This window comes from Paroedura picta, chromosome 7 (genome assembly GCF_049243985.1).
Source record: "Paroedura picta isolate Pp20150507F chromosome 7, Ppicta_v3.0, whole genome shotgun sequence".
In the NCBI taxonomy this organism is placed as follows: Eukaryota; Metazoa; Chordata; class Lepidosauria; order Squamata; family Gekkonidae; genus Paroedura; species Paroedura picta.
In genome coordinates, this window is record NC_135375.1 from 90,162,123 (window position 1) to 90,189,909 (window position 27,787).

The 27,787-nt window shown below is 43.9% G+C and overlaps 2 long non-coding RNA genes across 2 annotated transcripts in view; one reads left to right on the forward strand and one right to left on the reverse strand.

Annotated features, from left to right (window-relative positions):
* Nucleotides 1-3,859: 3,859 nt before the first annotated feature.
* LOC143841854 (uncharacterized) lies at nucleotides 3,860-27,352 on the forward strand. Its single transcript, XR_013232898.1, has 3 exons — nucleotides 3,860-3,948; nucleotides 21,556-21,632; nucleotides 27,153-27,352. It is a non-coding gene; the product is annotated as an uncharacterized LOC143841854 (long non-coding RNA).
* LOC143841853 (uncharacterized) overlaps nucleotides 24,575-27,787 on the reverse strand; it is a 70,947-nt gene continuing 67,734 nt past the window's right edge. The window contains exon 5 of the long non-coding RNA XR_013232897.1: nucleotides 24,575-25,215. This is a non-coding gene — a long non-coding RNA (uncharacterized LOC143841853). The remainder of the gene's footprint in view (nucleotides 25,216-27,787) is intronic.

A 27,787-nucleotide genomic window follows, 5' to 3' on the forward strand; every position in this document is an offset into this window, starting at 1 on the left:
TGCATATTTTCACCTTTCATAAAAGTCCCAAGTTCCATTTCCATAAAACTTAATTTTCTATCATCCCTTTTGTTATTCCTTCCACTCAGTGTTTTATTTTCCCTCACTGAGAATTTCAGCTCTGGCTCATTTGGCACCGGCTTCGACCACCTCAGCAAATGCAATCTGTTTTATAGTCCCAATCTCCTGTATTCTCTCTGGCTCATTTATTTTTCGGGGGGGGGGGGGGAATTTTGCCTTAACGGCAATACAAGTCCATGTATCTAAAAACAGCCCTTGCTACGAGGACTCAGGCTCATCCCCAAGGACAAGCTGTCAGAGTTTAGGAACCTCTTCTCCCCCTTTTACGTATTTAGGACCAGCCACCAAAGTCAATATTTATGAGCAAACACCCTAAATAGAACATTGGATGGGTCTTCTGTAAATAATATAGTACGACTGACTAATTCCACAAGCAAGGGAAGGGTCACCTATTCCTAGGACTTCCCTGGCATGAAGAAAATTAAGGTTTCATAATCTACCCCCCCACACACACACACACACATACAAATGCTCATAAAATGGGTGCAATGAGAACTGAAAGGAGGCACAGAGTGTTGAGAGTAGGTGAGATTCAAGTAGAAAGGAAAGAAGTTTAGAGAATCCTGAAGGACGAGATTCAGAGTGGAGGGATGGGGTTACTAAATTTCCCTCCAACTTCTAACTTCTAGACCTCTAATTTATTGGAATCTCTGAGTTGGACTACGCAAGAACTGTAGTGTACATGGTTCAACAGGCTATGAAGAACATCTTACAGAGACCTAGAAGGAGATGTGGAGTTAGCATTATTTAGATAAGGAACTTCCAGTTATTTTTCAAATAACCTCCTATGTCCTGATTGGCTCAGTTGAAGGCTTCCTGCTCCTTTGAGCACCCTTCCTCCTGGTTGCCTCCAGAAGAACAGTCAATTAGGGCTCTCTCTTTACAAAACTATCTATTCTTAATAAAGCTATTTATTCTTTAAGCATCCAGTGTTCTACTCCTTTGTATATTTAACCTCTGCCAACACTGAAGGAATGGATCATTGTTAAATAGATTAAAATGGCTTAAAGTATCAAAGTAATGATTCTAGATTATTCTGTTAGTTAGTGTTCTAAGGAGTGACATGAACCAAAGACATGGCCCTGCACCAAGAAGCTGCATTAAGATGTAGGTGGTGGTAGTAGTAGTAGTAGTAGTAGTAATAATAATAATTATTATTATTATTATTATAGCCTGCTCTTCTTGACAACATGTATAATAGGTAAAGGTAAAGGTAAAGGTATCCCCTGTGCAAGCACCGAGTCATGTCTGACCCTTGGGGTGACGCCCTCTAGCGTTTTCATGGCAGACTCAATACGGGGTGGTTTGCCAGGGCCTTCCCAACATGTATAATAGTATTTATAAAATTAGATAATTTGGTATTAAAATAATCTTATCCATTTGGTGCCTCTATATAACTGCGAAACAGCCTTGGGGGACGAATGTTCCGGCTTCTCTAGGGCCAATCAGGGTGCAGCCAGCTGCACCCTGATTGGCCCTGCCCCTACAGCTCCCGCCCTTCCTCACCAAGCCCTCACTCCTCACCTTGCAGAGGCCACAGCTGTGCTTCCAGGCCTCTGGGGAAGCTGCGGTGTCATGGAGCGGGGAAAGGGGTTGAGCCTCATCATGGCAGGGGGGGTCCTCTCAAATCCCGTTCTTATGAACGTGCTTTGAAGCTAGTTAAAATATAATTCAAACACATTTTTTGACTACTGGGGATTGGTTGGTGTTCCAATTGGTGAAGCTAGGTGGGTTCTTGAGCAGGGAGGCCAGCGTCTTGTCTTTGTGATGTTATTTCCTGTCCATAGGCCTGGCACCTCTGTTTTACAGGTCCTCTGAAACTCTTGAAAGTCTGGGAGAGCCCTGATCTCACTTGGGAAAGCATTCCACCAGGCAGGGGCCAGGACCAACTTTATTTCTTTGGTGCCAGGGACTGATTGCTCAGTCTTAATAATCTCTTGAGGGGGGGGGATAGTATGAGGGACCAAGACAACAGGAGGAAGGAAAGACAAAAATAACAAGAGATGAAATTTGAACAAATGAAATTATATATTCTTCATTTCCAACGGGGCACAGAGGATTACAGCAAATGTTTCATGGGAACTGTGGCTTTTGAGCTAGACTCTGAAAGAAGACATAAAGTTGCTTTGGACAGCCCAGTGATCCAAACATAAGGGACCACAAGGGAAAATAAGTCTTGTCATTAGAAAACTGACCTTCAGGCAGGCTGAGTAGGAAACAACCACAGAAAGTAATATATGTCAACCAGAATCACCAACCTGTTTTTTAGTGATAGCTGCTCCTGAGCAGTGAAAAACACCTCAAACTCCACCCCCCCCCCATGTTACCGAGGTTTATTCCATCCTAGAAACAGAACATGGATTAAGAACACCACCAGAAGCAAAGCTATCAGCCCATCAGCACAGAGAAATATTCTATGAAATAAAGATGAATACTCCGCTTTTCTCTACCCTAAGGAGTCTCAGAGCAGCTTGCAATCACATTTCGTGTTTCTCCCCACAACAGTTATTTTGTGAGGCAGGTGGGGTCGAGAGTGTTCTGAGACAACTCTGACTGGCCTAAGGTCACCCAGCAGGATTCATGTGGAGGAAAGTGGAATCAACCCAGATCTCCATTATAGTAGAGCCTACCATGATGGCTTGCTAAAGCTGGGGAGGGGGGCAGGGGAGGGTCTTAAAGCAGATATTTTCTTGAGTTTTTCCTGTGTCTCCTAAGAAATACACAAACTACTTTGCAGAAGCAGGAAAGCTCCTGGCAGCTCACAAGCTACCTGTTGGAGTGCTCTGATTTAAACACTCTAGTTATACAGTATTCTTAGTCAGTGAATGAAGAAGGCTTTCATGTACACCTGTTTAAAATGAAAAATGACTCCTCTCCTTTTTAATAACTACCTTAATAAAGAACTAATAACCTCTGCATAACAGAGGCACCCCTTCCCTTGTGGTTAGTGCCTCATTCCTATAAACCTAACTCCCATTGTATGTGGGAGTTAGAGGCTAAATTGTATAAAGGGGAACAATTTTGGCTGTTTTTGCCTGTACACACTGGGGGAGAAAAAACTGACCTACTTTGAAAAAGAGCTGAGATAAACGATAAAGTGAATGTATGGAGTTTAGGGGATGCAGTGAGTTCCAGAGCAGAAGCCCCGTGGATCAAAACTGAACCGCTGGTCTGTGAGTTCCCTATTCTGTATTGCAGGATCTGGTCAACAGTTTGAAGAACGGGCCTATTCTTGCCTCAAAAGACACTGACATTCTCTTCACCAATTCTCTTCACAAATCCGGACTGTGATTTGTGCGTTTATTTGGTTCTTCAGTTACACTCTGCTGAGGAGTTTGTTCTGCCGCAGACTCTCTTCATAAAGTAATAATAAAGAAAACTTGCCATTATGTCTGGGCGATTAAACTTATGCTACTTTATGACATTTTGCTCTGGCGTTCAGCGCTATTTCAATATGTGGGTAGCGTTTCAGCTTCTGACAAACAATGAACAATGCCAGTGGTGAATCAAGTCGATGATCCTGAGAGAGCCATCAGTGTGCATTTCAGTATCACAGAACAACCCTCCACACCAACAATGATGAGCCATTCATGTCTGGCCTTCATTTCTGTCGCAATCAGTGCAGTCTGATATTTTTTATTGGGAAACCGTCAAACTTAATGGAGGATGTATGAGACCAATCTCTCTCTCTCTCTCAGATGCCACAGGAGAAAAAAAAATATTTTAAAGCTCACCTTGAGACTCGGAAACCATTTTAAAGCTTTATATCACGGGGAAATGATTTAACACCGATGAATAAGAGGAACTTAATACCTGACCCAGTGTGAGGTGAAAGAAAATGCTTCATGGGATGAAGAATTCCTTCAGGTAGCCATTTCTGAATAGCAAAAACAAAATGTCCTTTATAGACTGGCAAGGGAATCATTAACTGTGGAACCTAACGTGACCATGGATTAAGAGTACCACCAGCACATCCCCTAAGGAGATACGGATTAATCGAAGTAACACCAACAAGGCTATCCATGTTCAGTCGGTTAACATACTTGCGAAAGATGAACTGCTTACTTGCAATATCATCCTAAGCAGAGTTACGCCATGCAAAGTCCATTGACATGAGACAAAGACTGGCACATTCCTTCGTGCCCACCCCCTCTCTATCTGCCTAAGTTATAAAATCAGCATTTCTGTCAGATGGCTATCTGGCCTCTGCTTAAAATCTTCCCAAGAAGAACTCACCACCTCCTGAGTCAGCCTGTTCCATGGAGGAACCACTCTAACTTTTTCCAATTGTGTAGCCGAAAATTCTTTTGAATTAATTTCAACCCACTGTTTCTGGTCTACTCCTCTACGGCAACAGAAAACAACTCTGCTCCATCTTCTATATCATCAGTCCGTAAACTTTTTCTGGTTGCGGACCGCTGCCAAGGGGTGGGGGGAGAGGGTGACCCGGGGCCTGAGCAAATGCGCATGTGTGGGCCTGCTGCACATGAGCGTTTGTGCCTGGAAGGGGCACAAATGCACATGTGTGGCGGCTCTGCGCATACACAAAACTGCCGTGTGTGCACGTTTGCGCCCCTGTTGAGCGCAAACACGCATGCGTGGAACTGCCACACATGCGCGTTTGTGCCGCTGGCATGCCGGCAGCCACGCTTCCCTCTGGCCCCCTCCTGCAGCATGAAGCTTGCTGGCCGTAAGCTAATTGGCCGCTTTGGCTGCCGATTTGCTCGCGGCCTGGCGAGCTTCTCGCTGAGGGGGGGGGCGCGGGGAGAGGGAGCTGCCAAGGCTCTTGCGACCTGGCACCGGGCAGAGGACCAGGGGTTGGGGACAATCCTTCAAATATTTGAAGATGGTAATCAGATCACCTCTTAGTCATCTTCCCTCCAGGCTAAACGGACTGAGCTTCCTCAAACTTTCTTCATACAACTTGGTCTCCAACCTCCTCACCATCTTTGTAGCCCTCCTCTGGACATGCTCCAGTTTCTACATTGAGCTAGTTAAGCTGTCAACAGTGCACCCCAATTCAATTTTCTCACCTCAACCAAGCTTTCAGAGAATTATGATAGATTTCCCTCCCAAAAGAAGAACCCCTTCTATGCATTCCATTATTCTGTTTTTCTCCAGTTAGCTGTCCCTCTTATTACTCTAGTCCAGCTTCCTTTAAAAAAGCTCTTTTTTCATTCTTATTAGTGATGTAATCCAGTCAACCCAGTACTATGATGCCAATGTGACAAGGTTTTGGTTTAATGTTGCCAGATTTAGCTATGCAATTGAACCTCATCGCCTTATGAGAGTTAAAGAAGGAGACTTGCAACATGGAAGACCATTTTCACTTTGAGAACCAGCATGGTACAGCAGTTAAAGAATGGCAGACTCTAATCTGGAAAACCTTGCTTCCCCGCTCCCTCATATGCAGCCAGCTGGGTAAACTTGGGCTAGGCACAGGTCTCCTAGAGCTCTTCTCTCAAAGAATTCTCTTAGAGCTTTTCAAGTCACATGTAAATCACTGAGTGTCTGTTGTGGGGAATGGAAGGCAAGCCAATTGTAAGCTGCTTTGGGTCTCCTTCGAGTAGTGAAAATCTGGGTATAAAAAACCAGCTCTTCTTTATTTCAAAAATCTCTCTGAATTATTCGTTGAAGTAGAGGGTTGTTATTTTGTAGAAAGTGATTCTTTTTTGGAAAACAGCAAAACTCATAGACAAATGCAGATGCTCTTTGACTGCTTCAGTGCACAGCACTCTCTGGCTAGATTCCGGGTGCATATTTTTAATACAATAATAAAAAGCTAGAGGTAACAATTAAGTACTTAGGATTTTCCCAGAAGAGGCCATCCATCCTGCAATGAAAACTTTACAACCAGATAATTAGAAAGCATGCTCCATTGCCATGTACTACCGTGCCTCTAATTTTCTGTGGGTGTTTAATCTTACATGTGGAAAGAAAACCCCATGAGGCAGCACTACAGGAACAAGGAGCTGCATCTAATCAATACATTGAACCACAAAGAAATATCCTCTATCAAATATCCTCAAGGATAGATAAACTGAGGTTTCTATTGCTTGTAATAAGTTGCCAAGTAACCAAACTCTATGAAAGCCATTATAGCATTGCACTACTAGAGGAACATTTGAGGAACGATTAGAGCTGTTAACTCTATGTTGAGGAATTGCTGGAATTTTGTAGATAGGGCTTAGGGGGTGGGGTTTAGGGAGGGGAAGGAACTCAGCAGGGTATGCTGACACAATGCCAACCAAGAAGTCATTTTCCTTGAGGGGAATTGATCTCCATCACTTGTAATTCAAGGAAATCTTTAGACCTTACCTGGAGGTTTAGAAGCTCTAGGAACAATCAGTGTACTGCTGAACTGAGAGTCAAGACTACACACTACATGCAATTGCATTACGGTTGCCAGCTTCCAGGTGGGACATGGAGACCCCATGGAATTACAGCTCAGATTAGTTGCCTTGGAGAAAATGGATGCTCTTGAGGATGGACTCTATGGCATTGTAACCTCCTGAGGGCTCTGACCTCCTCACGTTCTATCTCCAACTCTTGAGGTGTTTTCCAACCTAGATCTGGCAACCCTATTTCCCCCATTCCTTGCTAGAGGCCAGTGGGGACCTGGCAACCCTAAATCATATGGAAGTTTTCTCCAGTTATCTTAGATGCAGTCTTAAATCTCTGAGCAGAAGATTGCTCTTCTCCACTGATGACTGATCCATTCAAAATCCTCCCCTGTATTTCCTTAGCCTTTCTACATGGAAAAGGTACAGAAGGACTAACGAATAATGGTGGGCAGTTCCACACATTGAAATAAAATAGTGTTACACCAGCAAAATGGTGTAATGCTAAAACATAATGTGCCTCCAGCCATTCCTCACCTTCTGGCTCTCTTTCACTCTTGTCTTCTGGCTTCTTGTGCTTCTTAGCACTCCACATGCTGCTTGAAATGGCAGAAGAGAGCAGTGCGCTTTACAAGCAATTCCCCTATGCCTGTCAATCAAGCCAAGCAGCCAATCACCTTTCTCCATGTTTTAAAGGGCGCACGATGGCAGCTAATTTTTTTAAAGGAAAACTTCTCAATTGAAACACCTATGCATCTAATCATAGATGCATAGTGCTTTTAATAATGCCATCCCTGATGGAATCATGAGCCTTGTCTCTTTTAAAAATTAGTCTCATTCCTGATTTTTTTTTGGGGGGGGGACTTTAGGGAGGCATGCATTGTTTTAACTGGAGGGTTTTTTTTTTGCTTTGCCTGAATGATTTAACTCTTATTCATTGATCTAGGCAGTTTGCTTAAAAAAGATAAAAGATCCCAGGAGAAGGGAGAGGGAGACTGGTGTGAGGGCAGGAGCTAGAGGCAGATATAGCGCTACTTCGGCTCCACCCATTTCCTTGACGTGTGGCTTGCTGGTTGCTTTCCAATAGCTTTTGCTTTTTAGTTGGGGGAATCCACTTTTCTGCAATTCCCCACCTACCACTTTAAAATGGGGGATGTAGCTGCCAGTTTGCTGCTTGAATGCTGGATGTTGGCGATGTCATGCAAAATACCGAAAATATGGCATCTGCATAAGGTGAATATTTCACTATATTTACTGGGTGCGGAACGTCCCTGAGGGCTTACCTTCCCCTCTCACACAATTTGATCCAATTTGTGACTATGTGTGGATATAAATATCATTTTGCCAATGATCTTATATTTATTTTAGCCCTAGGGAGCATTTAACAAAATACTTTTATGCTGTTTTTTCCTCCATGGAGATGCTAAGGCTGCCAGCCTTCAGGAGGTAGCTAGAGATTCCATGGGATTGCAACTGATCTCCAAGAGACAGAGAACAGTTCACCTAGAGGAAATAGCTGCTTTGGAAGGTGGACAGTATTGAAGTCTCTTCCCTCCCCAAACTGTACCTCAGGCTCCACCCATAAAATCTTGAGTTATTTTCCAGCCCAGAGCTAACAACCCATGCTCCTGCCCAAAGCAGTTTACAGAAGTTTCCAAATAATATAAATAAATATAACCAAAGACAAGGGTGATGGTCTTGTTTTGTTGAGCTGCCTACCATGGGCCTCTGGTTACGAGCCACAAGCTTAAGTCCTATCATTAGCCCTTTGGGTCTTGCCCATGGATTCACACCTCTGCCCCTCTCCTGACTGTGTATCTGCAAGGGAAGAATGAGAAAATCAGTAAGGACAGAGATTGATGCTGCTAGCTTGCTTCCAGCAAGCTAACAGATCTTTCTCAACAGATCAAATTCTTGCTCTTTCAGTGTTACCCATTAATTTGAAGGTCTCCTGAATTTAGTTGGGGAAATTAGTGAATTAGCTGGAGACTTAGAGAGAGGGGGGTAACTATGGGATCTCGACCTATGTATGGCGGATGATTCCCTTAAGAAATCTTAAATAAACCAGTCTGGAGTAAACTGGAAAGTTTGTTTAAGAATTTAAAGCAAAATAGGAACATGACAAAGCCCTCTTTTAATGGAAGCTATTTGTCCATTCAAACATATGCTCTTTGGGGTGGTGAAGAATTCAGCTCTTGGTCATCTGTCTTCCTTGTTTAGATGAGACATGTAAGGCTTTGTATTAGCTGTTTTGTGTATGTCTGTCTGTGAATTCCAGGACAATATGCAAGAGAGGACAAGACCAAAAATTTGGGGCCTTTTCGCACAGGGATCTTTGTTGCAAATTGTTTGCGGAATGAAAAATCGCCATTTAAAATAGTGGAATTCGTCGTTATGCATACCTGCCTTTGTAGTGGAATCAGTTGCGTTTTTTAGCGTTTCCCACAGGCTTCCGGTCTCGGCAGAAATCGCTAGAAAGGAAGCGCTATTGCCAAGCTCGTCCCGCCCCTGGCCGTCAAGCAGCCAATGGGCAGCCATTAGCATGCTCCCAAACAGCCCCTTTCCCTTTAAGAAAGGTTTTTTTTTTAAAAAAAACGACCCATAGCAACGAATCTAGGTAGATTCGTTGCTACGGAGAGACCCATCCAGCTGCCTAATGTGAGCTGTCGTTTGATTGTATGATTGTTTGCACGCTGCCTCGAGTGATAAAAAAAAAATCCCCCCCCCCCTCACGGGCCCGATTTTCGGCTGAATTTATTTGTAAAAAATAAAGGGACTTTATTTCAGCAAACGGGCTTTTCAGTGGTTTGTGCTTAGTGACTAAAGGTGAAGGACTGAAGCCAGGGAAGCCTCTAAACAGAAAGAGGCTCGCCGGTGCGTTTATCCACGCTCGCTCGGAGAAAAAAAAATGGCGATCGCTTCGCCGGAAGTTTGGAGGAGAGAGCCAGGGGGAGGGACTTTGAAGAACCAGCAACAATGGTAACGCACAGGTCTTTAGCGCTACTGTTGCAGATTGGTTGCAGGAGTGTATCGCTATCCGGAGGGTGAATCCACTTTTCTGGATTCCCCTGAAAGCGCCACAACGAAGCGCTTTTTGCTGATTGGTTTCAGGATTGTTGCAGATTGTCTACGACGTCGTGGGTTATGGCAAATTAGTAGCGTTTCCAAATAGCAACCATTCTGCTACTTTGAAGCCGTGCGAAATGGCCCATAGTCTTTAACAAGTGCACCCAAAGCCATCTGTTACATGGCCTCTGCTTATCGCTCAAAGCCAAGAATACTCCTGCTGCATGATATAAAAACAAGAAAAAACCCCCCACATTTCCTCATAATGACTGTTTACGCACTGGGAACTTTACTGTCCCAGCTCCCATGCAGGAGCACAAATTGGGGGCGGATGAGGTACACCAGGCCAAATGCTCCCCCGTGTTGGTGCAGGAAGAGGTGGGGCAACCTGCCATGACTAAAACTCCAGCCTGCAGCCCAGCATGAAACCTCCAGTGCGTAAACAGTCAATGAGGCACAAAGCAAACGTTACACATAACACACTTCCAAGATGCCATATTTTAGAAACACCACTGTTCACAGGCCGAATAGACTTACACTGGAATACAGCAAAATAAATGAACGTATCAAGCTTGCAAAGCACAAGAGCCATACCTAGTGGCTCACAAAGCATGAGAAGTTCTGATGTGTTCATTGGTTAACCATCCCCAGGTATTAAAAACAATAAAATATAAAAGTCCTTAAGTCTGCCTGCATCTTCTAAACCCACCTTAAATGCTTCTTTAGCTGATACCAACCTGCCCCAGGAGGACTGAGGCAACTACATTCATGGAAGGAACATCTTCTCCAGAGAGAGCATGAGTCTTGAAATACATACACCCAAACTGTAAACTCAGGCTTATTCCTCAATTAATTCATCATTTGACAGAACTCTGAGGGGAACTTTTTGGCACAAGACATAAAGAAAGACTTCCATGTCCTTGCCTTATTGTGAAAAGTCATTAGAAGCTTGCCTCAGGAAAGTTTCTAATGGAAATAGACCATATGGCATTTGACTCAGTGGGGACCTATTTGACAAGTTATTGACTGAGAGAAGCTTTAGCTTCCATGGGCTCCTTTACTCAGCAATTCATGGGTGCAGCATTCCCATGAGACTATCTTTCTCTTATGGGATGCCTCTGGAACAGGGCTTACTGCACCAGTAGTGCTGTTGTTAAAGAAATTCCAGTGATTGTTGAACGCCTAATTGTGCATTAGGCAAACGTTTGACAAAGCCTCTTCTTATATTTTCCTCTGTGCTGGCATTTAGTATCACAGTTTATGCTGACGCATTTTCATTTATTTTTTGCTAGGAATTTTCATAAGCAACGTTGTAATGTTTAATTTATTGACCATGGACTTTCTGCCATAACAGCTGCAAAAAAAAAAAAAATGGAACTGGCTTTGTATCATGAAAATCATCAAGCCAGCAGTTTTTAAAGATGATCATCAGATTGTAGAGCCTTAATTTCTGTTCTGGAGATCATTGATTTCCTATAGTCCAGTCTCCCAGAACAAGTGGACAAGCAGTACAGATATTTAAGGCATGCCATATATTCTGCTGGCTGGAACTCTCCTGAATTTGAGAATCCAGTAACTGATGGACACCAGTTCCACTCTGTTGCCTACAATACTGCTGTAGCACTTACCACACTCCCTTGAGAGCCAGTTTGGTGTAGTGGTTAGGAGTGCGGACTTCTAATCTGGTGAGCAGGGTTTGATTCCCTGCTCCTCCACATGCAACCAGCTGGGTGACCTTGGGCTTGCCACGGCACTGATAAAGCTGTTCTGACCGAGCAGGAATATCAGTGCTCTCTCAGCCTCACCCACCCCACAGGGTGTCTGTTGTGGGGAGAGGAATGGGAAGGCGACTGTAAACCTCGTTGAGCCTCCTTCGGGTAGAGAAAAGTGACATATAAGCACCAACTCTTCTTCTTAAATTTCCTTCTTATGCTGTGCTAATTTTCCTCCTACCACAAATGGTTCATGTATTTTTTCCCATCAAGTCACAGCTGACTTATGGTAACACTGGGGGAAAGAGACAGAGATAGTCTGCCTGCCACTGTCAAATGACCCTAGACTGTCAAATGACCCTAGACTTTCTTGATGGCCTCCCTTCCAAATAATAACCAGGGTTGATGCTGCTTAGCTTCTGTGATGCAATTGGGCTAGCCTGGGACATCCAGGTCAGGGCAGGTGATGTTTTGGGACATTAAAAAATGTAGCCTTCTCTATCTCCACTGCAGTTCATAAAGTTTCAAGTTCTACGAAACTCTTTACAAGACTGAATTCTACAAAAACAAAACAAAGCTGAAAGGATGGGGAGAAAAGTTGTTTCAGTCTATGAATCCTGTACATTTAGGATTTGTTGGGGGCACTGCTGATATTAGGTTCCTTGATTTTCTTGGAAGAAGATGGAGAGAACAATGACGTTTACAGTGTGTTGAGGTATTGGTCAAAATTGGTCAATTGGCTTTCTGGAAAGAAGTCGAAAGAACAATGACAAATTTCACTGTGAAAATGAATACTAATAATTAAATACAGTATTTGCTGGCGTATAAGACTACTTTCCCCCCCTGAAAAACATGACTCCAAGTGGGGGGGTCGTCCTATATGCAGGGTGCACTTCAGTTGGGATAGACATAGCTGCCCATAGTGGCCCATAGTACTGTAATGTAATGTAACAAACTCTATATTTTGAGTGGAAATGTTGGGGGGTCGTCTTATACGCCCAGTCGTCTTATATGCCGGCAAATACGGTATATCTCTAGTACTAGACAGAATACACGTCCCTTAAAAGGATGAGAACATAGGGGAGATTTTGGGTAATCCTTGGGATTTGATTTGTGACCCCAGTTTCCAAACCACAGAAAAAGATCTGCAGATTTCTCTCTCTGGATTGGGGAGCTTAAGATTTGTCCTTCCCTTCCCCACCTTTGTCTGAAGCTCAAGGATTCAGGCAGAACAGAGCTGCCTTTTTACCTGGCTTTCTGTTTAATAACTTGCTCCAGGAAATAGCCATTTTTAACAACATCCAGCAGGAAGCTGAAAGCAGGTGGCAAAGTTCTTGACATTTTTCTCAAACACACACCGCACGCAAAGAGAAAGAGGTCCAATAAATAATTAAAATACCTTGCAAAATCTCCCAAACCCTCAAGCAATATAGTTTTTCGAGAAACTATTTTTTAAAAAGCTTTCAATAGTGATCACCCCACATCAATTATACTTTTGAAAACTGGTAATATATTGTCCAACACAGCTACCTAGAGAAGGACCACTGGAGTGGGGCAAGGGAGCCAAGGTGAAAGTTGAAGCATAAACAATGGAGACCCCTGTAGCTCAGGCCAGTAAGAAAACCTGCCCCACAGACCTGATTAATTAATAACAGATTCATTAGCAAAATCTTACCAGCTCAATACAGAACAGCCAGGGTTTGAACAAGAGTTTTTTTAGGGGTTATATTGTCACATGGAAGCTTTCCTGAGGTCTGGGGGCCAACCTACAGCATTCCCCCCCACCAAACTACTTTATGTTCTTCCTCTGTTGTCTTTATATATTTTCCTCATCCATGTTTTTTTTTGTTTTCAAATAACTTTTGAGCCAATTTGAGGCAGTATGGAGAAAAGGACAAATAAACTCTGAAAAGACAACAAACGGGAAACATAATGAAGCTCAGAAGGAGGGGGGGGCATGGCTGGTTGACACCGAAGCCAGGGGAAAACCTTCCAGTGAAAAAAGAAAAGAAAAAACACTACTGGAGTTGTGTATGCAACCAAAGAAGAAAAATATTGGCTTCAGATGTTATTTACAAATAATAAAGTTAAAGATGATAATTCCTTAGAGACTTTTATTCAATATTGGTGAAGTCAGAACAGGTTCTGGATAAATAATATCCTGTTTCCAATATTTTCTATTTCCTCAGTGGCCACACCTATAAATCAAATAAATATTATACGTAATAATATATTACAAAGATTCTAAAGAAAATTTGAAATGACCATTTATATAACCTCGAAGAGTTGGCTCCCACCTCAATGTATGCTTCAGTTGTATTCAATATTTCTGAGTCTTTCTATTGATTCTGAAAATCTTTAGACCGCTCCGTGGGAGTGGTATAAATGAAAGGATAAAGCCTGTATGGGAGAGCTCAGTCCAGGATGGAGGGTGGGGCAACGATTGCCCCCAAACTGACAAGTGGAGGGCTCAGTTAGGTCCTCCGCTTGTCAGCCCGCCTCCTGACCTGCCCACCCCCCAACCTGGCCCGCCTTTGGCGGCCAGCTGCCATTTCATGCCTGGCCGCCGACAAGGCAGGTAGGCAGCAGCCCAACCTACCCTGCCATGCAGCTCTTGGAGGGAGGGCATCTGCCCGCCCACCCACAGGACTCTTTGCGCCCCCAACTTCCTTACCCCCCTGGGCCACTCCTCCCCACCATACTCTGCCACCGCTGCTTCCAAGCCCTGCCTCCTCCCCCACGTGATCTTTCCGGCCACCCCCTTATCCCCACTCACCTCCGCCACTGCTTCCAAGCCCCACCTCCTCCCCTGCACAATCTTCCTGGCCGCCCCCCATCCCCACTCACCTCTGCCACAGCTTCCAAGCTTTGCCTCCTCCCCCGCATAATCTTCCTGGCCGCCCCCCCCATCCCTGCTCACTTCCTCCCCTGCATGATCTTCCCGGCCACCCCCCCCCCACTGACATCCACCGCCACTTACCAGCTCCACTTTCTCTCCCGTGCGATCTTCCCAGCTGCCTCCCATCCCCGCTCACCTCCGCTGCCACTTCCAAGCCCCCACCCACCCACCTTCCTCCCATCCCTGCCCCGTCCCCTTTCATGCCACCTACCTGACTCCTTTCCTGCCTTCCTTCCTCCCAGCATTCCCTTTGTCCTTCCTTCCTTCCTTCCTTCCTTCCTTCCTTCCTTCCTTCCTTCCTTCCTTCCTTCTTCCTTCCTTCCTCAATTTCTCCCTCTCTCATATCTGCATCTTTCTCTCTCCCTGTTTCTCTCCCTCTTTCTTTCTGTCTTCCTTCTGCCCATCCATCCATCCACCCCGCTATCACCCACTCTATTTTGGGTACAACGGGCTTAATATCTAGTATATACATAATTTGTCATTGTATCTGATTTGGTGTTGTGTATGCAGCAAAGCAGACCTGCAGAGCGGGAACTGAAATTCAAACAATGGGGACAGTTATTGCTATTGGATAGCATGCAGGAACCATCCTGCCAATGAGTTTAAACCCTGGGAACTCACAAGGACCCAATCAGAGGCTTTGGCAGGAACCTGGAATAATATCTAATGTTGGGTGGTGGACTGTTTTCCTGTTCAGTTGGTGTGATCTAATATAGATCTGATATTTCACTCCATGAGCAGCTCTGTGTCTTACTGAACCCTCTATTCAATAGTTGAGTTATGGAAATATAACAGAAAGCAAGGAGTGAGAAATCTTTGAAAAACTGAAAGTTGTTTAATTGGAGCAGAAGAGATCATGGGAGGCATCTCAATCCTGCCATTTTATGAGCGATGGCAACAGAGAGCACAAACCCAGCCTCAGTCCCCCTCTCCTCCTGGCCATCTATGAAAGCACTGCTTAGCCTAACCAAACAGTTTCTCTCCAATAAGGAAAAGAATCAACTGAATCCCGACAAGGAGCCGTCTCCGAGCACAATCATTCCATCAGCTGAACATTGAGAGTGAAGTTTCTAATTTGCAGGGAGGTAATTTCTGTTCCCCACTGATTTTTTTCCAGAAATTAGCAGGCTCTTTGGGCACATCAAGCTGGCAGTCAGGCCGGCGCACAGGGAAATAGTCATTAAAACAATCACTTTCACTGTGCAACCGCAATGTGACAGCAGGGCTGAAGTGACTGATCGTGCCAAGCAAAATCCCACAGGCCAGTCTTCTCTCTTCCTCCCTCTGGCACCATCTTGAGAGAGGGCTGCGAGAGAGAATCTCAAATGGCTAAGGATTATCATCGACACAAAAATCCTTTTGAGATCAAATCCAGTACTGCAATTATAGTCCCAAGCAGAAGGAAGATAGTCCTGCAATGATAAAGTCCTAGTTTCTATAAACCGCACTTGTTGCTACCAACCTGCACAGAGAGCATGCCACTTTAGAATACAGAAACACTCCCCCCCCAAAAAAAACTCTGAGCACTTTAAAATTCTTACATAGTGTTGTGAGCACAGCCACAAAATGGCTGCCACAAATGATTGCCACATTGGCAAGGCCAGTCACAAAATAGCTGCTGCAGCTTTGCTTCAGTCACACAATTCTTGTTCTGTGGTGGCAGTGGCTGCCAAGGCAACTTGCTCTGCGGAGGGTGGGGGGAACATTATCCACACTTCATTAATGGAACCTCATTAATGAGCAGGGGGTTGGACTAGATGGCCTGTATGGCCCCTTCCATCTCTATGATTCTATGAACTCGCAACTATTTATTTGTGTAAGTACAACTTGCTGCAGCTTTTATTCATGTCTGAGCATTGTACAACATGGGGTGAAGGATCCGTACCACTTTTAGCCTAGCAGCCCCACCTCAACAAGAGAATGCTGTGGGTCCTCCGGTGATCCCCACCTGGATCTCATGGCCCCATTTGCCTGCTGAGCCCATGGGGAGGTGGCACATGATTAGGAACCTGATGGGCATCAGATTCTGCTGGGTTCGCTTGCTACCTGGCAATGTAGAAGAGCCGACTAGGCCTTCCTCTCCATGATGGAGGTTGTCTGGCTCCTCTTCCACACAGCTTTTTAAGAAGGCCCCCCTTTTAGTTGGCTAGGCCAGAATACAAGCTTGGCTAACCCCACACATGGATCCGCCCCATGCCAAAATCACAAGCTGTGACATTAACACAACATTTTGTTTAACCATTCAACATTCAAAAAGAGGGTTTTTAAAATAATCAGGACTTTAAAAACAAATCACAAGAGAGGGTGGGTGGTCTCCAAACCCCTCACCATCAATGTAGCCCTCCTCTAAACATGCTCCTGTTTTTCTACATCTTTCTTCAGTTGTGGTGCCCAAAACTGAACACAGTACTCCAAGAGAGGTCTTACTATAAGGTGACCAGATTGTCCCACTTTTGGAGGGACATCTGGGGGTACCTGGCAAATTGTATTTATGTTGAAATTAAAAATATATATATTACAATACTATTTTTGTGTTCTATGCATTCTATGAAAATTTTTGTTGCTCCATATAGACCAAATTTTTAATCAAGAACCTCCCTGGTCAATGGTGTCCCGCTTTACCAATGTTAAAATCTGGTCACCTTATCTTACTAGAATGGAGTAAAGTGGTAGCATTACCTCACATGATCTGAACAATATACTTCTTTAAATACAGCCCCAAATCCCATTAACCTTTTTAGCTACTGAATCCTACTTCTGACTCATGTTCAGTGTCTGGCCTATTAAAAACCCCAGATCCTTTTTAAATGTACTACTGTCAAGACAAGTCTCATCCATCAGAGTGATACATATGATTTTTCCTTACCTAAATGAAGAACTTTACATTTACCACTATTGAAGTTCATTTTTAGGTCAGTTACCCCTACCAGTTTAGTGTCATCTGCAAACTGAAAGTACTCATCTGTTCTCCAAGAATTTTTCACGAATAATGGACAAAGGCTCAGAAGTTACATCTGCACGTTCTTTTAGTATCCTTGGATGCAATTCATCTGGCCCAGAGGATTTAGTTTCATTTAAAGAAACTAGGTATTTATGGACTTAACCCTACAGTGAACCTAGGCCACAACTCCCATCCCTCATCATATGAAATGATTTTGCTACATTGAGCATAATTCCCCTTGCAAGAGAAGACTGAGAAGTAGGAATTGAGCAGTTCAGCCCTCTCTTTATCATCTGTTACACTTTTCTTGTCTTCACAATGGTCCTACCATGTCCCTATTCTTTTTCTTACTTTGAATATAACTAAAGAACCCTTATTGTTGTTTTTAGCATCTCTTGCATGCCTAAGGTCATATTGAGTTTAAATAATAAAACTTCCTTCTTTGGAAGTTTTAAAGCTGGGGCTAGATAGTCACATGACAGAAATGCTGATTCTGTGAACTTGGACAGATTGCGAGTGGGTAGGCAAGAAAGAATGTCCCAGTGTTTCATTCTTGGCACTTTTTTGCATGCCCAGAGAAATGCCAATTGCCACTTTGGGATTGGAAGGCAAATTTCCTCCAGGCCAGACTAGCCAGGAATTCTGGTTTGGGATGGCATCAATTGGTCATGGAATTGAGGTCACTGTGGGTCAACAAGTAGTTGTGAATTTCCTGCATTGTGTAGGGGATTGGATTAGATGATTCTGGGCATCCCTTCCAGCTCTATAATTCTTTGAAAAGTCTATGTTGGATCACACTGTCCAGTTAATTGGGAGCATTTTGTTTAAAATATTTATTTAATTTTATCCTTGGTCAACTAAATGTTGCGGCCAGCATCCGTCTTCTGCATAAGCTAACAATGCCAGATTTAACACTCTGTATTCTTGTTCTTGAAAGTCTAAGATGGTCAGAGGTGCATTTGCTTATCACTGCAAATCACCTTCTTCATAGGGTCTGGTCACTGTGTGCTTTTCTTTAATGACAGTCAGCACAACGGAGCTGTTCAGGTACTGGTTGGGTTGTCAGCTATACAGTTGACAGGATGGAACATTCAATAAACAATACAATCAGGATTTGGGCCACAGAGCCAACCAGGAGTCTGCAACCAGGACAGAAGCAAAGCGTATTAATCTGACACATTAGTTATGCAAAATTCCATTGTAGGATGCTAGTTTCAGCAAGCTATTCACAGTAGTAGAGACCACCGTCCATAATAATGTTTTCTAAGCAGTTTTGTGAATCATTTAGTACAGTGCAATTCAATAGAAAAGCCATCTGGAATATTTCAGTTTAGCTAGGAGAGTAGGAGGGGGCAGGAATGGGCAGACCCCAATCCACAAGGTGGGGGCCACAATGGAGATCTCACCCACGCAAGAATGCAATCTTTCATCACTATTACAAAGAATCTTCACCTCTGAAGGAATTCAAACATTAAACAATTGGCATTAAAACCTTCCCAACCTGACAGTAATTAAGCCCAATTTGACCATGCAAGATTGGATTTCACATGTTCCACTCTGCTATTCTGTATTTCATAACTAAGTCCCAGGTCTTTTCTTCCACCTGGCATGTTTCTCATTCTGAGCAGCATCTTGGTTTCATTTGTACAGTGTCGCTGTCGTGGTTTCATTTGTACAGTGTCAGCTTTTGACTTATTCGGGGAAAGTGTTCACGCCTCAGGCTTACATGCTGATTATGTTTAATTGTCTTCAAGCCGGAGTCTTTACACCCTCTTTCCGAGACATGCATCCTCTGTGCATGGGTAGGGGAAATAACCCAATTTGCTTAGATCACAGCACCACTCACTTGTGGGAGGGAAGGTTGGGAAACTTCTAAGTGCACAGAATCCAACACTGCCACAACACATCAAGTCAACAGCAGGAGGAGAGAAAAACACCAGCACTGAACACACAATTGAGATGGAGGAGTCTGTACTATCTACTCTGCTTGCATAAAAATCACCGGGTTGGAAAGTGCCTGTATTCCTCCTGTCTTCTTCTTATACTTTGCTTATCATGCAAATCACCTTCATAGGCTCTAGTCACTGAGTGCTTTTGTGTAATGACAGCCAGCAAAACAGAGCTGTTAAGGCACTAGTAGGGTTCCCAGCTCTGGATTGGAGAAAAACTGGAGACTTTGGGGGTGGAGGATGCAGAGGGCAGGGTTTGGGGAGGAGAGGGACTTCAATGGAGTATAATGCCATGTAGCCTACCTTTTAAATGGTCATTTTCTCCAGGGGAACTGATCTCTGTTGTTTGGAGATAAGCTGTGATTTTGGGGCACTCCCCAGGTCCCACCTGAAGGCTGGCATCCCTAAGTACTGGCCACCAAGTTCAAATCTCCATTCTGTCATGGAAGGTTGTGTGGGTGACCTTGGGCAAGTCACTCCCTCTCAACCTACCTTACAGAATTATTGTTGAGGATAAAACATCTCCAGGCACAATTCAAAGTTCCACTTGTTCCCTTTAAGAACCTAAACGAGTTGGGGCCAGTATATTTGAAGAACCACCACCTTCTATACTCTCCTGCCCACCGGTTAAGATACTCCTCAGAAGCCCTGCAGAGGTGAGGTAGGTGGTGACCAACTTGCCTGTAGAATGCTCCTCCCACCCAGAGGCAAGCCTGATGCTTACCCTATTATATTTTAGACACCAGGCCAAAACATTCTCATTCTCCACTCCCAAGGCTTTTGATAAAGGAACTGATCTTTTAAAATCATCCTTAGTTTATTTATACATACATACATAAATTTATACATACTAAGAGAATTGCTGTAAGCAGCTTAACGTCTTATGCTGTTCCTGTGCTCTAGTGACATTTGTAAGGGCTGGGGTTTTAATAGTTTAAGGAAATTCATTAATATGATAATTTGATAATGTTTTGTATTTTTATTGTATTTTACTTTACAAGCTGCCTTGAGCAGGTGCTCTCTGGAGAAACAGCACTGAAATCTTCCAAATAAATACACAAATATGTGTGGGGCTCAGGAGCCTTCAAGCCAGGCCATCAGCAGTTCCCTTATCTCTCACAACCTTTTCTGTTTGGTCTTGTGGAACTTCAGACTTAGAGAAGGGGAAGGAGATTGCAGCACCTGGTTCCTCCTCCTCACCACGGGTGTCATAAGAACCTGGCCCCCTCATCACTAGTCTACATCTAAGCCTCTCACAAATCAAGTGCAGCAGGGTACAACATGTTCAGTCAATTCCCCTGAAGTATTGTGAAAACGAGCAGTCTTGTGAGACCTGAGGGGAACCTTCCCATTGCTCTGGCTGGGCTAAATTGGCAGCAGCTCTTGGCAGTCACTGAAGTGGTCTGTTGCAGCATTCCACTTCCTTGCTGCTGCTGACCTGGATGGCTTGGCAAGGGGAGGCCATGGTTGAGTTGGGGCCTTAAAGGCAGGCTTACCCGGGTCCTCCTAGTCACCAAAGGGGAATGTGGGGGTTACAGGTGCCAGGCCTAGGTTGGGACACTTCTGAGGATTCGGGGACAGAGCCGGGGGAGGACAAGGAATGCAGTGGGAGACAATACTATAGACTTCACCCTCCAAAGCAGTCATTTTCTCCAGGGAACTGATCTCTGTAGCCTGGAGATGATGTGTAATTCAAGGGGATCCCCAGGTCACATCTGGAGGTTGACATCCCTGCTTAAAGGGACCATCCTGTGGTTGCTGCTATTGCATAGTTCTTGTTGTTCTCATCCTGGTGGGCTTCCCTGTTGCTCATACCATGTGCATCCTAAGTGAGCATCCTGTGACTCTTGGGTAAGCTCTGGCTATGAGGCGAGTCTTGCTCCTGGAATATTGCCTCCACTCCAGTTGGCCTTCATGATAATGTGAGGTAGCCAATTACACCAAAATGAGGGCAGTGCTTCCTGTTCTCACTTTGGTGTTGCACAGACCAAGGAAACAAAATGGCACCAGCAGTAGTGGAAACAAAGTCGCTATAGTCATTGTTGGGATAACAGATGTATGGAAATGGTAAAGAAAAATGAGTGGGGAAGCCATTAAACGATTTGTCTTTTCTAAAAGTTCTACTAATGACTCAAAAAAGTTAATTGCAGAACATTCACTTCAGTCCTACAGTGTAAATAATTATCGTTTTCAAATTCCAACTTTTCTCCACAGACCTCAAAGCAATGCATACAAGTTTCCCTCATTTTATGCTCAAAACAAATCCTGGGCTTTAAGACTGGAGGGGGGGGGGATGTGAGTGTGTGAGTATAAAAGAGGTTGGCCTAAGGTTTCTTCATCAGCTTGACGGTTTTAGAAGAATTTGTGCTATGTTTCTATTGTCCAAGTCTAAACAATGTACCCTTCATCCATTTGGATGAGAGTTTTTTCATAAAACTGCAATGCATTTCTGGTATCAGGTTCCATTGTACAATTTAGGACAATAGCATCACACTTTCAGAATGAATCTGATTCACAGAACCCTCATCATGCAGTTCCAGCATAATGAAACCTCTTATCTGAATAGGCAGAGAAATGGAAGAGTGGTATTTTATATGGCTAGAACAACATGAAGTGGCCACAGCACATTTGAATTGAAGAAGGGTAAGTTTTTATATCCAACCTTAAGAACCCTCAGTTTACATTCCCTTGTTCTCTCCACAAGCACCTTGTGAGGTAGATTGTCTAAAAGAATTCTGAAAGAACTGTGACTGCCCCAAGGTCACCCAGCAGGGTTTGTTTGGAGGAGTAGGGAATCAAACTGGGTTTTCCAGATTAGAGTTCTCTCCATAACACAGTGCTGGAGAGTTCTGAGAGAACTGTGACTGCCTCAAGATCACCCAGTTTTCCAGATTAGAGTCCACTTGTCTTAACCACTGCACCATGCTGGAGTAGTCTTATACAAATGTAGATAGCAGTTGTCCGAAATGCTTAATGAACTTCATTGGTATCTTTCAGAAATCCTTCAAACAGCCTTGTGAAGTAGACTTAAATGATCACCTTCATAATATTATTTAGGTAAAGGGGGGATGAGCAGATATAATTAAGACCTTGGTGGCGTTCTGATACACAGCCAGTCAAACAAAATGCAAAATAAACAAATTCAATCAGTCTAGTTAATTAATAGCTTAGCACAGGCTTGATCCATGGGATTCTACATCATACACATCTATCTTATTTTTAACCTGCCAAAAGCTCAAGACGGTGCACACAGTTCTTCTTTCCTCAATTTTATCCTGACAAACAGCCCTTGGGCATATGTGGAAGAGAATGACTAGACCAGATCACCCAGTGAGCTTCGTGGTTTTGGGCATAACCATGTGACACGATGCCCTCTTGTGTTTCCTCCATTTTTGTGTCCCAAAAGGATTGTGTAAACCATATGTGCACTGGGACTTTGGGATGATGAGCAGGAATAAGGGACTCAAACCTCCTCCCAAGAGCCATCTTGGTGTGGTGGTTAGGAGTGCAGGCTTCTAATCTGGCAAGCTGGGTTTGATTCCCCACTCCTCCTCTACATGCAGCCAGCTGGGTGACCTTGGGCTCACCACAGCACTGAGAAAGCCGTTCTGACCAAGCAGTGATATCAGGGCTCTCTCAGCCTCACCTCCCTCACAAGGTATCTGTTGTGGAGACATGAAAGGGAAGGCGAATGTAAGCCGCTCTGAGACTCCTTCGGGTAGAGAAAAGCAGCATATAAAAACCAAATATTCTTCTTCATTTCCCCTACCTGGAACTCCTCATCAAGGAAATTTACATGTAGCCCATTGGTACATATCTGCTTCCCCAACAGGCCAAACAGTGGCTCATGAGGGTCCTTTTCATGTCCAAAAATGGTATGAGGAGAAGATTGATGCCCCCTTTCCCTCCATGGTCACAATCTACATCAGACCCCCAAACACTGGAAATTAGAATCTAAATCTGGAGATCACAGTGCATATCTGGTCTATGGATCCTGTGGTGGCAGCATGGGAACAATGTATCATATCCTGGGCCTCAGCTGGAGATGTAAAACCCAGATCTACCTAGTTCTAGTCTGAAAAAGTCCAGTATGCCACATGAGCTCTTCCAGCAGTTCTAACCATTATGTTAAACCAGTTCATCATGGACTCAGAGGTTATTGATCCAAAGCTTTTAACTTCATGGGCCTTCTGCAAAGTATATACAGATCTAAGGAAAATTAAAACAGTCTGCCATTTCCCCCATAGATCTCTCTTCCACAAAGATATATTAACTGAAAGAACACTACCTCCTAAAAGGTAAAAAGAACATTTTCATTGAAATCCTCAGACCAACTACTATAATTCCATTAAAGCACAATGGCTGGTATGGTAATTTTAAGATTAACTGCCTTAATCAAATAACAAAATCAATACTTAAGAAAACATCAACAAGAAAATCATCTCCCTAATGAATAAACAATTGCCTATCAACATAAAATACAATGAGATGCCAACATCTTTGATTATCTCCCCTCCCTAAGAAATCAATGCAAATGAACAAGAAATCTAATCTATTTCTTCTTGCACAGCACACAGCCATCAGGAAAACCCAACCCAAAGTTCCAGCTATCATTACCTTTCACACATGAATCTGACTTTTACTGAACGAGGCCTCCTAATTGTAGCCTTGTCCTCTTCTGCCCTCCTCCCTTGCAATCCCTCCCTCCTAGAATGTTTTAGCACTAGAGTAGAGTCCTTCATTGAGCTCTAGGCACACACCAACCTAGTAGCACCTCTTCTTTGCCCAGCCCACCACTGAACCTATCATTTATTTATTTAAAACAAAGAGTAAGGTTTATGAGTACATGAGTATACTGTAAGTCTGGATTCTGAATTCACCCCAAACCCGAAGTCAAGAATTCACTTTCATTCTTGTAAAGGAACTGAAAGCTAGGAGTCTGGCCAAATATGTAAGTCACAGGCATTCCTTCACCACTGAGTCACACATAGGAAGACGTTGCCTGCCCCATAGCATTTACAGAGTCTGAACTTTTGCAAAAATGCTCTTCTTTTCTTTGAGCTTCTCTTTGATAAAACAAAACTGTTGAGAAATGGACTCCAAATTCCTCCAAAATAGGGAGGAAGAAATTGATTGCTGGAATCAAGATAATTCCTTTTACCACAACAAAAATTCAGCTGATGGTGCCTGGATGACTACTGTGGTGGAGATCTGCATCAGATGGCCCTTCCTCACTTTGAATGCTCACTGGGAAGAAAGGCCTACTGAATTTAATAGGATTTAATCACTTTACCAGGGAAGGTCCCCGAAACAAGCAGGGTGCATTTAAGATCAAGCTGACATTGTGTGTTGGAATCAAGGCAGCCACCTTACTTCACAACAGCTTAAATAAATCCAAGCTACACAGTAAATGTGTTGTTTTTTAAATATGCAAAGTACCTGGATTGCATTTTTAATGGAGACCTGCAGTGTACTACTGTGCGCATCAGCTTTAAAAGGGATTTTATTAGTGTGAAGCATCATGAAAGATTGATGCTGCCAATGACAATGCTAATAAATACTTAATGCTGTCTTTGAAATGCCATGAGTTCAGCTTTTATTAGTATTATACCTGGCAGAGGGATTACATATACATGATGCAGAGGGTTACTGTCAGCTGTCTTCTAGCACAATTCATAACTACAGCTGAGGTTTCTGAACAATTTAGGGGCCTTGAAATCCATATGGCATCTATAGACAACTATTGATTGTAGTGCTTTTGAACACATTGCAGGACAAGGACCAAAGATCTAGCATATCCCCCGCCAAAACATACCCTAACAGATAGCTGAGTTAAGAACATGAGAAGAGTTATAACATCTCATGCAAAGACTCCATTCAACCCATATTCTGACTGTCTTCCACGGTGGTCAAACAGATATCCCCTAAATACCTACATATGTCCAATCAATGCAAGAGTCCACCTATTATGCATTCCATCTTCCATGATGCCCAACCATGTACTTTCAAGGAAGCTCACAAGCAAAACAAGATGGAACCAGCTATTTCCTGGTGCTTGACGATCATCCTTAAAGGCATACCTCCATGGATGTGGATGTTGTCATCATTGGCCCAGAAATGCTTAAAGAATAATCTTCCATCAATTTGTCTCGCAATGATCATTTGAATGAAAGTGCCGTCTAGGGTCGATGTTTCTCAATGACTCTTGTCTGAAGTAGAGGAGAGGCTGGAAGAAAAGGAGGGAAATGTAGCTTGGCATAATGACACTTGAAACTCTCTTCTGTGGGACTATTTATTTAGAAAAGATTTATGCCTTTTCTACAGATACCTGCTGGACCGTGTAAAAGCACTAGTCTACTCTGCCCTCAGTCATTATTATCTCTGACTGGCAGTGGTTTTCTGGGGTGTCAATTTGAGAACCACTGTTGCGCCACCAGTGAGCAATCAGGGATAAGACTGTGTGGAGGGGAAAATGTGCGATAGTCTGGCCAGCTTTGTCCTGCCCTTGTCCCCACCCTCCCCTCTTCATTTCCTGCTCAGAGTAATTTTTTTTAATGTTGCAGTCCATCTTGCAGTGCGACTGCAAACCTATATTGTCAAAGGTGAAATAAAATATTCTTTAAAGTAGCGGTCCCCAACCTTCTTGTAGTTGGGGACCGCCTCCAAAGGTGGGAGAGAGTCAGCGGCCTGGCCGCCGCAGCTGCACATAAACGCGCACGCGCAGTTGCCACGCCTGTGTGTTTTCGCCACTAAGTGGCACTAACGCGCATGCGCAGAGCTGCCGCACGTGCGCGTTTTCGCCAGGAGGGGGCGCAAACACGCATGTGCGGCAGCTCCGCGCGTGCGCGTTTGCGTTGCTAGCATGCCGGCGGCCGCGCCTGCCTCTTTTCCCCCCTCTCACTGTGGGGGGGGGAGGTAGGTGCGGCCGCTTGCGGCCTGGTACTATGGCCTTTACGGCCCGGTACCGGGCCGCAGACCGGGGGTTGAGGACCCCTGCTTTAAAGTGTCCACAGTCTTCTTGGGATCAGCAGGCAAAACACAACCCCTTTTCTGCTTTCTGGAGATGGGGAATGAGCTGGGAAGGGGAGGGGGTGACCTGGCAGCCTTCTCCTGATCATATAGGGGTCTGAGCACCTTGTTTTAAAGCCATTTACACAAAATGTCTTTTTGGACTCCAGTTATCATGTTCAGGGTCTTAGAAATCCTCTCAGACAGAAATAAACTGCAAAAGAACATGAATTCCAAAAAAGGGGGGAATGCTGTATCCAGTTTGGTATAGTGGTTAGGAGTGCAGACTTCTAATCTAGCGAGCCAGGTTCAATTATGCACTCCCCCACATGCAACCAGCTGGGTGTCTTTGGGCTCGCTACAGCACTGATAAAGCTGTTCTGACACAGTGCAGTCTCTCAGCCTCACCCACCTCACCTCTGCTGTGGGGGGAGTAAAGGGAAGGCAAATGTAAGCTGCTTTGAGACTCCTTTGGGTAGAGAAAAGCGGCATATAAGAGCCAACTCTCCTTCTCCTTCTCCTTCTCCTTCTCCTTCTCCTTCTCCTTCTCCTTCTCCTTCTCCTTCTCCTTCTCCTTCTCCTTCTTGTGTTTCTCCATAGCAACAGGGCAGTGTTGATTTCTATTAAAAATGCATAGCAATGCAGAAGTACCTTTAAAAAAAAATAATAATTTGTGGCTGGGGGGGGGAGGAGAAAGTTTCAGTCCACAAGAGCACTGCTGTGCTGTGATTGGTGGCTTGCTGTGATTGACAAGCCAAGGAGCAGAGGGAGAAGTTTGTTTGCTTTCCTTTGCAGCCTTGTCAGGAGGCAAAAGCCATGATGGGGCAGAGGGAAAACATGAGATGAGTCTCCCCATGAGGAGGGCTGCAAACTTGAGATTTACCACCCCACATTTCTAAGCAGGAAGCCACTCGTGTTTTACCCCTCCATGTGGAAATGGCCTATATCTGGGGCAGTAATGGCTCTGTATTCTTGGTGCTTGGGAAGCAACAGTGAGAGGGCTTCTGAAGTTCTGACCCTGTAGGTGGACCTCTGAAAGCACCTGAGTTTTGGCCACTGAATGACACACAGTGCTGAACTGGATCAGTCATTGGCTTCTTTTATGTTCTGAAGTACTCATGAGTATGGGTGTTTGTTGATTTTTTCTATTTGCAGTGTGGTACTTGCAGAAGACCGTGTTCAACTGAGTGAAGTTATCATGGTGGAACATAGCTGGAGAGGCAGTCTCACAGATATGAGGTTTCAATGTCATGAAGGGCTTTGAATACCAAAGCCAATATCTTAAATGGAACTTGGTGATATTTGTACCAGCTTTTTTCCCACATGGGTTACCCATAGAGTCTTGCAACAAAATATCCAGAGAAGAAAACTGCATATCACAATTTAACTGATACACAAAAAGGAACGTACGACATCCTTCCAGAAGACAGAACATGGAATTGTTCATGAAGGCCTTCTTATATGGTACTGCGTAATATCAGTAATATTTTAGGAAGTCTTGGTTTCTTTGTTTGTTGAATAAATAATACTCTATCTATATCTCTCTATATCTGAAATCCACTTTTGTTTCATTATTTGTCACCGGTATTACACTGTTTCATTGCATGCAGTGTATTGGTTTCAGTGTGTGTAATCCCATATTATTGCATTGCTGGTTGCACATATTATACTGTTATGATTGCATTATTTTAAGCTGTGCAATCCACCTTGAGTTTCATTAAAGTTTGGTGGGCTACAAATGGAGTCAGGAAATCATCCTAGGTGGACAGTGGATTGGGCAGCATGACTCA